The 14,539-nt window shown below is 40.4% G+C and overlaps 1 protein-coding gene across 1 annotated transcript in view; it reads right to left on the reverse strand.

Annotated features, from left to right (window-relative positions):
- Window positions 1-14,539, reverse strand: part of HS6ST3 (heparan sulfate 6-O-sulfotransferase 3) — a 297,613-nt gene that overhangs the window by 209,945 nt on the left and 73,129 nt on the right. The gene's annotated exons all lie outside the window — the stretch shown is intronic.

The raw sequence follows: 14,539 nt of genomic DNA on the forward strand, positions 1-14,539 counted from the left end.
TGAATGAGTTTTGCGTTTGATGCCAATATGAATGTTTTCAAAGCATACTGAATCCCTTAAACAATAATTAAGCACCAAATGAACCATTTAAAAATTCACTGCTATCATTAGAACAAATTAAATTAAGTCAAGATTAACATACTAAGTTTGTTCAACCCAAAGGCACATCATTTCACTTAGTTCCTGTTTAGCTATGTGTAAGCTGTCTTTGAAACATCTGACCATAAAGACAGGCCAACAAATAAATGCAAATGAGTAACCGAATAATTCACATTCGAAGTGTAACGGTAAATTAGCTCTTCATCTTGCAAAAATAGTTCAAATTTCAATACGCTTAAGTACAAATTATTATTTTTTTCAGACATATACAAACTCTGCAGATTACAAGGTAAGGTAACTTCACGTTTTACTTAAGTAGAGGAAGAAACACTAGTCTTGGAAAATTGATATGTGACCCATCTGTAATCATTAAAATAATGAATGGGTAGCATTTGGTTGCGTTAATATTTACACATTCAATGCTTATTACTCCTAAGACTGTTTTTTTTTTCCTTTTTTACAATGCAAACAAGCACATGTTTCCTATGACAAGCTAAGTTGGGCCATCCTCTTAACTAGTCATCTAACAACTAGTTAAGAGATAGTTAGGCCACATGGCTTTATGTAACAATGAAAGGTGATGCATTTGGCTTCAAATAGTTTAAAAATTAGTTCAAAACAGTAAAAAAAACCAAAAAAATACAAAGAAGGATATTGGTGTTAGGAAATAATCCTGATGTTTCCCACAGTCCAAACATTTGGAAGCATTTCCGTTTGTAATTAGTTTCGACAAAGGAAAAAACTGAAGCACCTCAGTTAGAAATTCCTAATAGCTCAAGTTTCCCAGGAGATGATTCAGGAATAAATTCACAAAGTTTTTATATTAAAAAGTGCTTGCCAACAGAGTAGACAATTTTCAGTTTAAGTACTACTTATCTCATTCAAGAACTTCAGAGTTCTATGTTTAAAAGTGTCTCCCAAAATCTTTATATTCCTCTCATAAACAATTTCATTGCAAACTAACCGAGTGGTAACTTAAAAACCAGGCCAAATACAAAGGCTGAACATTTCAGCATTAAGTCTGAACAGGGGTTTATGCTGGTGGAGATATCTAAGGAGTGGTTACTGATGCACCTTGCTCACACAGTTATAATCTGAAGAACAAAGAAAAGCACAATGTCCCCAGTGCTGCAAACTTCCCAGCACAAACTGACTACCATGACATTGCAAACAGCATTTATATTCCAAAGATACTCCAAGATAATCTTTTCAAGGAAGCCAGACATGGACCACAAACCAACATGGTTTTGACATTTAGCATTACGTATGCTTAAATTTATGCTACTCGGAAAGCTAATTATCCAAGTCAGTCATTTTATCAAGTCTGACAGCTATCCAAAATCTGTGTTTCATTTTATATCAAAAAAGCTTTGCTTGTTTTCGATTCAGAGATTAAACCATTATTATGTATTCATTTAGATTATATCTGGAAAATAATGAAGCATATCAGCCTAGGGAAAAGAAGGGGGGGATCTGATAAATGTTTATAAATACCTAAAGGGAGGCAGGAGGCAGATGGATGAGGCCAGGCTCTTCTCAGTGGTGTGTAGCAATAGGACAAGGAGTAACAGCCTAACAGTTGAACATAGGATGTTCTATACTAACACGCAGAAGAAATTCTTTATGGTAAGAGTGACAGAGTGCTGGAACAGGCTGCCCAGAGAGGTTGTGGAGTCTCCATCTGTGGAGATATTCAAGACCCATCTGGACAATTACCTGTGCGACCTATTGTAGGGTACCTGCTTTAGCAGGGGGGCTGGACTCGATGATCTCCAGAGGTCCCTTCCAACCCCTGCAATTCTGTGATATCAGTATAGAATGAAAAATACTGCAAATACCTTTTTAAGTTGTTAAGTTTGTGACTCCCATCTACAAGAAGGGTCGTAAGGAGGATCCGGGGAACTACAGGCCTGTCAGCCTGACCTTGGTGCCAGGGAAGGTTATGGAGCAGATTGTCCTGAGGAAGATCATGCGGCATTTGCAGGACAACCAGGGGATCAGGCCCAGCCAGCATGGGTTTGTGAAGGGCAGGTCCTGCTTGACCAACCTGATCTCCTTCTATGATCAAGTGACCCGTCTGGTGGATGAGGGAAAGGCTGTTGATGTGGTCTACCTAGACTTCAGCAAAGCCTTTGACACTGTCTCCCACAGTATTCTCCTGGAGAAACCGGCAGCCTGTGGCTTGGACAGATACACTCTTTGCTGGGTAAGGAGCTGGCTGGAGGGCCGGGCCCAGAGAGTGGTGGTGAATGGAGTTAAATCCAGCTGGCGACCGGTCACGAGTGGTGCTCCCCAGGGGTTGGTGCTGGGGCCTGTCCTCTTCAATATCTTTATTGATGACCTGGATGAGGGCATTGAGAGCATCCTCAGTAAGTTTCCAGATGACACCAAGTTTGCAGGAAGTGTCAATCTGCCTGGGGGTAGAGAGGCCCTACAGAGAAATCTGGACAGGCTGGATCTCTGGGCTGAAGCCAGTGGGATGAGGTTCAACAAGACCAAGTGCCGGGTCCTGCACTTCGGCCGCAACAACCCCAGGCAGTGCTACAGGCTTGGAGCAGAGTGGCTGGAATGTTGTGTGGAGGAAACAGACCTGGGGGTATTGGTCAATGCTCAGCTGAGCATAAGCCAGCAGTGTACCCAGGTGGCCAAGAAGGCCAATGGCATCCTGGCTTGGATCAGAAATAGTGTTGCCAGTAGGAGTAGGGAAGTCATTGTCCCTCTGTACTCAGCCCTGGTGAGGCCCCACCTCGAGTACAGTGTTCAGTTTTGGGCCCCTCACTGCAAGAAAGACATTGAGGCCCTGGAGCGTGTTCAGAGGAGGGCGACGAAGCTGGAGAAGGGTCTGGAGCACAGGTCTTATGAGGAGTGGCTGAGGAAGCTGGGAGTGTTCAGTCTGGAGAAGAGGAGGCTTAAGGGGGACCTTATCGCTCTCTATAACTACCTGAAGGGAGGTTGTAGTGAGCTGAGGGTCAGCCTCTTCTCTCTTGTAACTAGTGACAGGACGAGGGGGAATGGCCTCAAGTTGTGCCAGGGGAGATTCAGGCTGGACATTAGAAAACACCACTTTTCTGAAAGAGTGGTCAGGCGCTGGAATGGGCTGCCCAGGGAGGTGGTGGAGTCACTGTCCCTGCAGGTGTTCAAGAAACATTTAGATATAGCATTGAGAGACATGGTTTAGTGAGGTTATTGGTGGTAGGTAGATGGTTGGACTGGATGATCCTGTAGGTCTTTTCCAACCTAATTCTATGATTCTAAGTTTCTACTAAACTCTTCGGTACTTACTAAGCAATCCAGAGAACAACACAAATAAACAGATGTCAACTTTATCAAATACGGTTATCAAAGAACGTCTTTAAGAGCAGCTGAGGTAGTTGCACTTTCTTTTGATTATAACCAAGAATTTCTCAGGCACAATTCTCAAAGTTATAATTCTTCATAGTTTGATAAAACATTATCTCTCTGTACTATCTGTACTTTATATATATATTTACATACATACTTTTTATATATGGATATATAAAAACATACTAATAGCTAACAAACAACCCATTACTACCAACTACTTCATCAAACTGGACTCTGGGGACTTCCTCCCAGAACTCCCAAGACACATTTCCTCCTAGGGTTCTAGAGAACCCTAGGAGAAGAGCCCATACAGCGGTCTGCTGGGAAAATAAGAAACTGTTAAAAGTTCCCAGAAATCCCATTTAGTAAAAACAGATGTCAAATATCACTGTCTGTGCTGACAGCTATCATATATTAAGAAATTCTTAGTTTTTACCAGGATCTGAAATATTGTTACATTTCACCAATTCAGTTCGTAGCTAAAAGTACTGGTTGACAAGACTCAAAAGAGATACAGCATGCCTGAATCACCCAATAATGAATAATTTAAATATTCTGCAGAGACAGGGCATTAAGCCAGTTATTTTTTTCATTCAAGTAGTTGACAGCACATTACTGGATGTCAACGCTTCCTCCACAAAAGCAGTTATACTTCCTCATACCTCTGCAAGGTCAAGCACATTGAGAAAGATCTATTGGACTACAGGTACTCATGATGTCAAACTGGTAAAATTGAAACAAGCATCCTGTGGCCCATTTCTCTTTCTCCCTTCATGAGAAGGAGTTTCTGTTACCAGAGATTCTTTCTTAATCTTGTCCCCATTCTCAAGTTCACTGCATCTTTGCCAATGTTACAAATATACAAGCAGGAGTGTAATATTAGCAGCAACATCTTGAATTCTAGCTTAGGGTTTTGAAGTTCTTGAAACAGTAGTCATATCGAAATATTTGTCGCATACAGTTAATTAGTCTGCATTTTAAAGACTCTAAACCAGATAGCAAAAAGCAACAAAGACCATTTAGAGTACTCACAGTGGAATTGCCAGGTCACTGCCTGAACCAATGGTTGAGCACCCAGTGAGAAGGTGTGACTAACCAAGGGAGCTCGGGTGCAAGCCATACACCTGAGTGACTGGAAGGGTTGGAGCCTGGATCCACTCCTCCTCAACCTCATTTAAGGGTTAGCATCTGAGTGAGCAGCATCTTTACAGATACAGATTGCACTCCTCTTGAGCCTTCAGCAGTTGTTGGAAGGGGTGAGCCAATTTTTCTTTGTTACTTGCTATTATACAGTAGTGCTTGTATCCAATTAGAAGGCACTGTCATTGCCTTCTTCTGCCATACAGTACTCATAGTGTGTTCATTGCCATGTTGTGGTTACTGCACAACCCATGCCCTGCAGTAGTTAAAGATGCAAGTAAGCCATAGAGGTACTGCTTTGTACCAGTGACAGGAATACCCTCTATGCACATGTAGACAAGGGAGAGCACCAGTGTTACATCTGCTCTAGTTTTCAGTGCACACGTGCTCCTACCAGCCCAGAAAGTCCAGCACACACATGTGAAGTCAGCTACAACAGCACTCATGCCAAAGCCTAAAAAGAGCATGCCTAGCATGTTCTTATGCTAGGCAGATGCTTTCTTACCTATCATTCAAAGGTGGCAGCTCTTAGCTACGCAGAGTCCATAGGCAGGAAAGCCGTGGCCACACCATATGAACACAACTGTCAAGTCTCTTTTACGAGAAATCAAAGATTTAGAAACAAAGGGTGACCTCAAGAGAGAAGCAAAAATTAAGACGCATTCACCACTCAGTCACTTCCCTATAAATTAGCAGAGTTGAAGCAGAACAGTAACAGGAGTTTCTCCCACAAAGCAATAACAGTTCCACTGAAGATGTAGACTATCAGATCATAATGACGGTGTCCTTGAAGCAGTGTTGGTGCCATTTTCCTATCTCAATCCCAGCTGACTGCACATTTGTTATTACAAGAATGATGCTGGCATTGATAGTGTCTTCCCATGAAAATTATTGTTGGAATAAGTACAGTTGAAAAGCTGAGAAAAGATAATGGATGCTGTTCACAACACACAAAAATACAACACGTTTGAATTAAGATTTAAACTAGAAAGTTATGATCACTTTAGAAACTTAAGCCAGTTTTTGGATATAGAGAACAGCATAAGAGACTGGAGGTGTTTTAGAACTGAGATAAGGAACTATAAGAAGTGAGAAACTTCTGCTGAAAAGAACCTGTAGAAAGGATTTTGAGTGCCTAGGAGGCCAAAATACTGCCAAATATTTTTCTAATGATGCATGATAACCAAAACATTTCAAAGCCTGCCTTAAATGTACACATGCAGGTTCAATGCTCCTCAGTCATGGAGAAACAAACAATTATAAGGAAGAATGTATTTTTATGTAACAAACAACATGTAAGTTTAAGAAGGCTTTTTTGGAACCAACGACCCAGGAAAACTTCCAGTATTACGTCAAAGAAGCTTGCTCAAATTTGGATTGCAATGACTTTATCAGTTTTGAAATGCAATACCTCTTTCTTTTAAAGCCAAAGAAAAATTAGAAGTCAATGTTTCAACAGTGTTACCACATCTGCTGTAACCTAGGTGTTACCAGAAAAGGGCACTCTTGCCTTCCAAGCAAGTGGTTAAGAATATAACGAAGAGTTTCAGGGAACTTATTCATGCACCAGGGGAAGAAAAGAAAGATTGACATTGAGACAGATGTTGCAAAACAGCTGTAAACTGAAGAAACTCTTCAAACTGGACTTCTGCCCCACAAAAGCCATAGTCAGACAAATCCCATTTTATTTAGAAACCATTAAGAAGAAAGAAATGGCTACCGTCCAACAACAACAACAAAGAAAACATAGAAGATGAAGCTTTAGATCTTCCAAAAAACCTTAAAATGATAAGAGACCAAAATGACCTTCCTTTCCCCACTTCCTCCCAGCATCACTTCATCTCCTTATATAAGGTGCAGAGACAATATAAGCATGTAAGTGTTATTTTAAGATTACAATAATAATTGACAGGTTAAGATTAAAAGAAGTATGCACTATAGTAGTGGGGTTGTAATGTGAGTTTTTTCCTCTTTTCACTGATCTTCACATAAAGCTGTATTTAAATGTTATCGCCTTCAGCATCAGTTAATCGCTTGCACAATTCCTTTAAATGAAATCAGCTCTCCTTTTCTCAACAACTGATACAAGGTGATGCCAATCCAAATGAAGCACTTATGTCAAAAATCAAGTCAAACCACTTTCCTTTTTATTCACTATAATAGTCTTTAAGTGTGATTAATCAAGTCAACATTCCCTTTTTCATGCAGAGCAGTAATTGCTAAGTGCAAATTAAAGCATATTCTATATGACATATGATACTTGATCTGTAGACAAATTTTTATTAAGGTTGAAGTCAAATTTTGTTAAATGACTTAAAGATACCCGCTGAATATAGCTTAACATAATGTGCGTGCCCTAAGGGAAAAGAAAAAAAATCTTACAAATGCACTTCAAACACCATCGATAATCCAACTGCTTTACCAAAAAAAAAAAAAGCATGTTTGTGAGAATAAATACAATATATTCACAAATCCTAGCGTACAGTTTCAAATAGGATAATTCTACATGTATTCTCAGAAACAAACAAACAAAAATAAACCTGATATCTCAAGCCTAATTCTTTTTCGACATAATGCACAACAATCCTTCACAACGATAAAGCAGAACTATATTCACTACTGGAGTCACCTGATGCAACTCATTAATGACTTTAATAATTGTTGACAAGTATTGTGAAATCCACTGCCACCAAACAGGGACAAGAAAATTCCCCCAGAAAGGGGATTTAGGGATGAGAGTTAATACTCTTATTCAGTACCCTATGGTTTATTTCCCTTTCTTAATTTTGCAGCTATTGATACTCGTAACAATGCTTTCCGATGCAATTAAGAAGTTAGCTGTCCTGCTGTGTCCATAAGTAACCAAAACATATTTCCCTAACAAAAGCTGGAACAGAAGAAAACTGTTTTAGAAATGCAAAAAGGAAGAAGAACCTCTGAAAAACCTTCACAAGCTAACAAAAAAAAAATCCAAAGCCAATGATGAAAAAAACAAAACATGAGATATTCCTTTAGTTAAAAGAAAAAAGGGTAAACAGAAGAATTTGGTGGCATAGTGTTAACAACTGAATCCACCCTAGATAAACAGGGACAATGCAACATATTTAAAAGATGCTCAGTTATGAAGGATTGATCCATTACTTTTAAGACAGTGTACTGTCCTAAGAATTATCCTCTGCATAAAGTGCCCTCTGACTCCAACTTTATTTTTTAGGTCAATATCTACATATTTAATGAATTCCTAAAATGTATATACAAAGTAATTAAGAGACTGATTCAATGTTCTGTGCTTTTAAAAAAATCATTACCAATGCAATAAATTTATTTATATCCAGTGACAGCAAAAATAACCATTTCAGCCAGACAGTTGGAAGAAGAAAAAAAGAATGAACCCTTATTTTATCCAACATCCTTTAAAGTACACCATCAATCCTCTTAAATAAATCTTACCTAATACAACTACTCAGCTGTGCATCTTAAGGAAAATTATGTTGTATCAGCTAATGCAATGTTTTCTACCCAATTGTAAGTCACCCATTTAGAACATAAACACAGAAGTAAAATAATTTGTCTCTGTGTATGACGATCTCACACCTAATTGGCTTGGTCCACTGTGAATTCAAGCAGAATAGAAAGGACTGTCAATACCTAAAATCATTTCTGGAAAGAGCCTTTGGTTTATGTGCAACACATGTAACTATTCTGTACCACGAGCAGTAAAGCAAAGAACTTAGTCTCCAGCAAATGTGTCTTTACTCCAGAAACATCACCAGCCTGGGCTCGACGCTCAGCTTTCCTGACTCACAGCCCATGACATTGCTGCCACACACTGTAGTCTGACATCACACGTCCAGTACTGATCTGGCAGGTGCGTGAGGGCCAGCTCAGCTGGATGCCAGTATATGGAATGGGATGAAAGCTCAATTCCACACAACTCCTTATCCAATAGGAAAAGAGTGCTATTTCACTTCCAATTTTCAAGAATCAAATAAAACTGAGAACCTTTAGTATTTTTTTTTTAATTTTCCTTTCTAATCTGACCATTAGCCAATAGCTGCAGAAATTATTTTAGAGAAAAAGGAAGATGCATTTAGTGTGTCAGCTGACAGACACACTGACGTATAACTCAACATATCAAAAAATAACGATAGGACAAGGGGGAATGTTTTAAGCTCAAGGAGGGAAGGTTTAGTTTGGATGCCAGGGGAAAGTTATTTACCAAGGCAGTGGCAAGGTGCTGGAACAGGCTGCCCAGAGAGGCTGTAGATGCCCCATCCCTGGAGCTGTTCAAGGCCAGGCTGCATGGGGCCCTGGGCAAGCTGATCTACTATGACATCTGGAGGTTGGTAGCCCTGCCTGTGGCAGGGGGTTTGGAACTTGATGATCCTTGAGGTCCCTTCCCGGGTGTGAAAGCTGAACAGAGACTTATTTATTCTGCTGAGCAATTGCTAGACTGTTCTGATACCTGAAATATCTTTTAAATTTAACTGAAAGCAGTCCTATGCTGCAATGTAATTACTGCACTTCTGTTGTTTGTTTTTTTCCCATTAATTGTTGAATAGTGTTTATAATTGGCTGTCACGAGTATAAAATGTAGTTACAAAATGGAAACAAGCATCATTTAATTCCATCCACACTCCATTTCTGTCACTACACACATTTCGAATTATCAGTTTACCATCTCATTTCTGGCATGGTCAGCAGAGTATGGGAGGAGGAAGAAAAAGACAAAAGAGAGGTGAAAAAAGAAATACGAAGGTGTAGGAGACCAAGAAGCGTAAGAAACCTCTAACTTTCCATACCACATCAAGACAGTATTGCCCAGTTTGGCAGGGACTCCAAGAAACAGTTTCGATTCTGACATTAGGCATTTTTTATATGCAGTTCTCCTAGTATTGTACGCTTCTGGCAGATGTATACATAATTGCATTTCTTACCTCTGATTTCCACCCCCCACCACAGTGACCATTTGAAGCTAGACATAGAATCGCAGAATCGTAGAATGCCTTGGGTTGGAAGGGACCTCAAGGATCATCAAGTTCCAACCCCCCTGCCACAGGCAGGGTTGCCAGCTGCTAGATCAAGCACTAGATCAGATTGCCCAGGGCCCCATCCAGCCTGGCCTTAAAACACCTCCAAGGACAGAGCATCACAGCCTCTCTGGGCAGCCTGTTCCAGCACCTCACCACTCCCTCAGTAAAAAACTTCCCCTTGACGTATAATCTAAATCTCCCTTCCTTTAGCTTAAAGCCATTCCCCCTTGTCCTATCACTATCTACCCATGCAAAAAGTTGATTTCCCTTGTGTTTATAAACTCCCTTTAAATACTGGAAGGCTGCAATGAGGTCTCCCCACAGCCTTCTCTTTTCCAGGCTGAACAAGCCCAGTTCCTTCAGCGTATCTTCACTGGAGAGGTGCCCCAGCCCTTGGGTCATCTTTGTGGCCTTCCTCTGGACCCTCTCCAAAAGCTCCACATCTTCCCTGTGTTGAGGGCCTCAGACTTGGATGTGGTACTCCAACAGGAGCCTCATGAGGGCAGAGTAGAGTGGGACAATTACCTCCCATCTAACAGCTCGCCACACCTGGCAATGCAGTGCTTTGTTACCAGAATTTTTACCCTTAACGTATGTCCACTAACACTGTCTGCTGCAGAATCATTCCTGCAGTTTCACTGTCCAGGTGAGGAACGTGTGTCTGTCTTCCTCTGCTGGGATACTAAAGGTCAGAAAGAATCTGCTTTTTTTTTTTTTCAGTTACTCAGATTCTAAAGAACAAGCCAGCACCATCTACACTCTTATCTCTGAAGAACATGTGACCAGCTGATGTACAGGAAAATCTGCTAGTTAAAGAAATAAACATCTGAAAAGTTCTTCCTTAAGAAGTAGACTTCTTGTGAAAAAACTAGCAGATCCTAAACTTAATGCTAAATAATGGCACCCTACACACATACTTATGTTACCATCTCATTCTATGATTCTATGATCTGCTGTACCTATCGAAGTATTTTTTCATCCCCTGGAAAAGTTTTCCCTTTACAACACAGTTTATCACACTTACAATTCATTCTAAAATTCTGCGTATTAAGAGTGTCACTTTCTGCCTAAACATACCCACACGTTTCATGAAGTCACTGGACTTAGAGAGTTTTCTCTATAGCTGCCTTTATTACAGGAAGTTCTCTGTAGCTTCTTTTTTTTGTTGTTTTTTTTTTGAAATTAAGAGATAAAGAAGCTAAGGACAAGATGATTAGTAGTCACAGCATTAATCTTCTCACTGTACCTAACAACTCCATTTAGTATTTAAGACACAAACCCTTCTGGGGTTGCTCTTCCATTGAGCTGAAGTCAATGTACTTGCTGGGAAAGTTACTTCTACCTCATCCATCGTCCACTAAGACAAAACAGACTTATGTTCAGGAAACTGAATCTGATAGGAAAAACTCTCACTGATTTTAGTGAGCTCTAAACAGAAGAGTAAATTCAGAGAGACAGAGGAACCCAGCGAATTCTGTTTAAATATTAAGACTTCTCTGGCAGTGGAAAAGAAGTCTTCTCTTCAGACTCACATCAGCAACAAGACGTAGAAAAAATATTGTATGTAAATATTATCATTAGCACTTAAGAAAGGTTATTCTAGCAATTTCTAATACAATTATTATATGCGCTGCTTTTTATCACTGCAAAGAAATAACACCACTCATACCATACCCATTAAACAGCAGACTCCAGACCTTAACTTTCCAGTACAATTGAGCAGCTTCATGCTACATTAGTCTGGTAATGCAAAGAGAACCCAAAAATAGTGACATTTTTAACCTGGACTGTCTAAGGCTCCAAGGAAATGAGGCTTAGGCAGTCCCACATCTGTTCACTTGTCATATTTAACTTCTAAACTTGCTGGCCAACTTCAACTAAATTTGACAAAGGGATTGGAGATAGAAAATAATTAAGCTTCTGTAAATTCTACAAAAATACAGCAGAATACAGAGGAGATGCCTACATAATGCTCTTACTGAAGGCAAAAGAGTTTTGACTGATCTATTATCCATCACCTAACTAATGAATACCACACACTGTGGGAGGAATTCAGTATTCTCCCTCCACACCGTGTGGCATTCATATATAAGAGTATATATAGATCCTGGACAATCTGCTCTAGATAACCCTGCTTGAACCAAGGGATAAATAGATGACCTCATGAGATCCTGTCCAATGTAAATAATTCTGTGAGGGCTGTCTGTGTGGCTTCAAAGAAGCCAAAACACCAAATGATTATCAAACAGAGATGCCCGTAGAGAAACTCGGGGAGAAAATAAAGAATTATTCTTGGAAGATAAAAGACGTTTACTTGCTGGATGGTCACAGCCTGAGAGTTGTGTTCAGCAGATCTATGTCCAGGTGGAGGCCAGTGACAAGTGGTATCCCCAAGGGGTTCATTTGGGACCAGTATTCTTCAACATTTTTATCAATGACATAGGTAGCAGGACCAAATGCACCCTCAGGAAATTTGCTGATGACAGCAAGCTCAATGGTGCAGGTGATACAATAAAAGGAAGGGATGCCATCCAAAGGGATCTGGACAGGCTTGAAAAGTGGGCCTATGTGAACATAATGAGATTCAGCAAGGCCAAGTACAAGCTGCTGCACCTGGGTTGGAGGCAGTCCCCAACATGAGTACTAGAAGAACTCACTGAGAGCAGCCCTGTGGAAAATGGGTTCTGGTGGACAAAAAGTTGGACATAAGCCAACAGCATGTGCTTGCAGCTCAGAAGGCCAACAGTACCCTGGGCTGCATCAAAAGAGGGGTGGCCAGCAAGGAGAAGGAGGTGATTGTTCCCCTCTACTCTACCCTTGTAAGGCTCCATCTGCGGTGCTTGGAAGAGAGTTCACTAACTACCTGCTATACAAGTCCTGCTTAGTTAATACATCTGGCTCTGGCATCCCCAGCACAAGAAAGACATGAAGCTGATGGAGAAGGTCCAGAGGAGGGTCATGAGAATGATCAGAGGGCTGGAGCAATTCTGCTATGAAGAAAGATTGAGGGATTTGGGCTTGTTCAGCCTAGAGGAGAGAAGGCTTTGAGGAAACCTCATTGTGGCCTTCCAGTGCTTAAAGGGAGCTTATAAACAGGAGGAAACCAACTTTTCACACAGGCAGATAGAGATAGGACAAGGGGGAATGGTTTTAAACTAAAAGAGGGGAGATTTACGTTAGATATCAGAAGGAAATTCTTCACTCAGATGGCAGTGAAGCACTGGCACAAGTTGCTCAGAGAAGCGGTGGATGCTCCATCCCTGGAGGCATTCGAGGCCAGGCTGGATGGGGCTGTGGGCAGCCTGGTCTAGTAGGTGGTGTCACTGGGAGTTGGAAGGGCAGGGGAGTTAGAACTGGATGGCCTATAGGCTCCCTTCCAATCCAAATCATTCTATGATTCTATGACATAAATCCAAAGGCAATTGAGCTTTATCAGTCTTGCTATTAATGATCCTTTTTCTTCACTGACCTTTAGAATTTTACTGAAGACTCGTCACTCCACTGCTTATGTGCTATTAGCAATATCACTTTAGAAATCATCTCTAGGGATACAAGCTGCATAACTTTAATTAGACTCATGTTAAACATACTTTTCACATTTTATACCAATGTTCATGTATCCACATTGGGATTTTCTTTCTCCTTATCATGTGGCTAAATAAATACAGAAAATCTACAGCAAAATTTATAGTGCCTAGCCATTTTGTGGTGGAAGGGTACTGGATCACAAATTTGGAAACAATTTCTAGTAAAAAGCTGTGAGAATTAGTTTCAGCCTCCGTGCTACCGAAAAGTAGTCTTGTAACTACTAAAAGAAGGAGAGGGGTCTGGAGTGAGCTTCCCCACCAGCAGAAGACCTCTTGAACAAAGTGTGCATTCCTCCACAGACAGAAACAGGAGGAAGCTGTGAGAAATAAAACAGCTGTGGCATTGTACAGACAACTACACAGTGATACCAGAGCAGATGCAGGGTGGGCAGCCTGGTAAAGAGGTAACAGATTGCAGAAGCTGAACTCTGCTCAAGACTGGGGGTATGCAAAAGAGAATATCTACATGTGAGCTTGTTATCTAAACTCTTGCCTAAAGCAGCAGGCATTAAATCAATTTGTTATGAAGACTGGAACAAGCCAAGTTAGCAACATACCAACAAACATGTCAGAAGAGGGCTTCAGAAGCCTAAAAAGTTCTTGACTGAAACTCTGGTCCTAAACAAGAAGGCAAAAAAAAAATGTCTTTCAGAATGGACTTATCGAAATTATCAGGATAAAATTACAATTCTAACAGACCAACAAATCTAAAAGGGAAGAAAGCATGCCAAGAAAGACTTAAGAAGCAACTTGGAAAAGATACAAACTCTAAAAATGCAGCTTCTCAAATAAAGCTTCCTCCATACTGAAAGACTAACATGACTAACAGGACACAAGCTATTGAAAATGTTTCATGAGAAGATCTAGGTAAGTACAAAGCAATAAGCCTTGCAACTGTTCCAGACAAGGTGAGAGAAGCTACTCTGAAAAACAGAGTTAATGACTACACAGATAAACAGGATATACCAGGGAAGAGACAACAAAGCTTTGGGGAACCAACATCATAACTGACAAATGTTAAAATAAGATTCAACATGTGAGTAGCGCAAATTAAAAATCTAATCAGGCAGCATAAACAAAAAAAAAAAGCATCTTTCAATGTCCTTCACAAAAAGCTCTTTAAGACACAAAGCTGCCACAGCATAAGATGAATGTTCTTGCTTGGATAGATAACGTTATGAAAGACAGAAAACCAAAGAAATAGTCAGTACACAGACCAGAAAGACTACGCCCAGTAGTATTTCATGGGAATCTGCTCCATGAACCTGCTGTACTCAGCTGTCTACAGATAATCTAACTATTCAGCAGTAGAAGCAAAGGACATCATGTTCTGGT

The sequence above is a fragment of the Numida meleagris genome, chromosome 1 (assembly GCF_002078875.1).
Source record: "Numida meleagris isolate 19003 breed g44 Domestic line chromosome 1, NumMel1.0, whole genome shotgun sequence".
NCBI classification, from domain to species: domain Eukaryota; kingdom Metazoa; phylum Chordata; class Aves; order Galliformes; family Numididae; genus Numida; species Numida meleagris.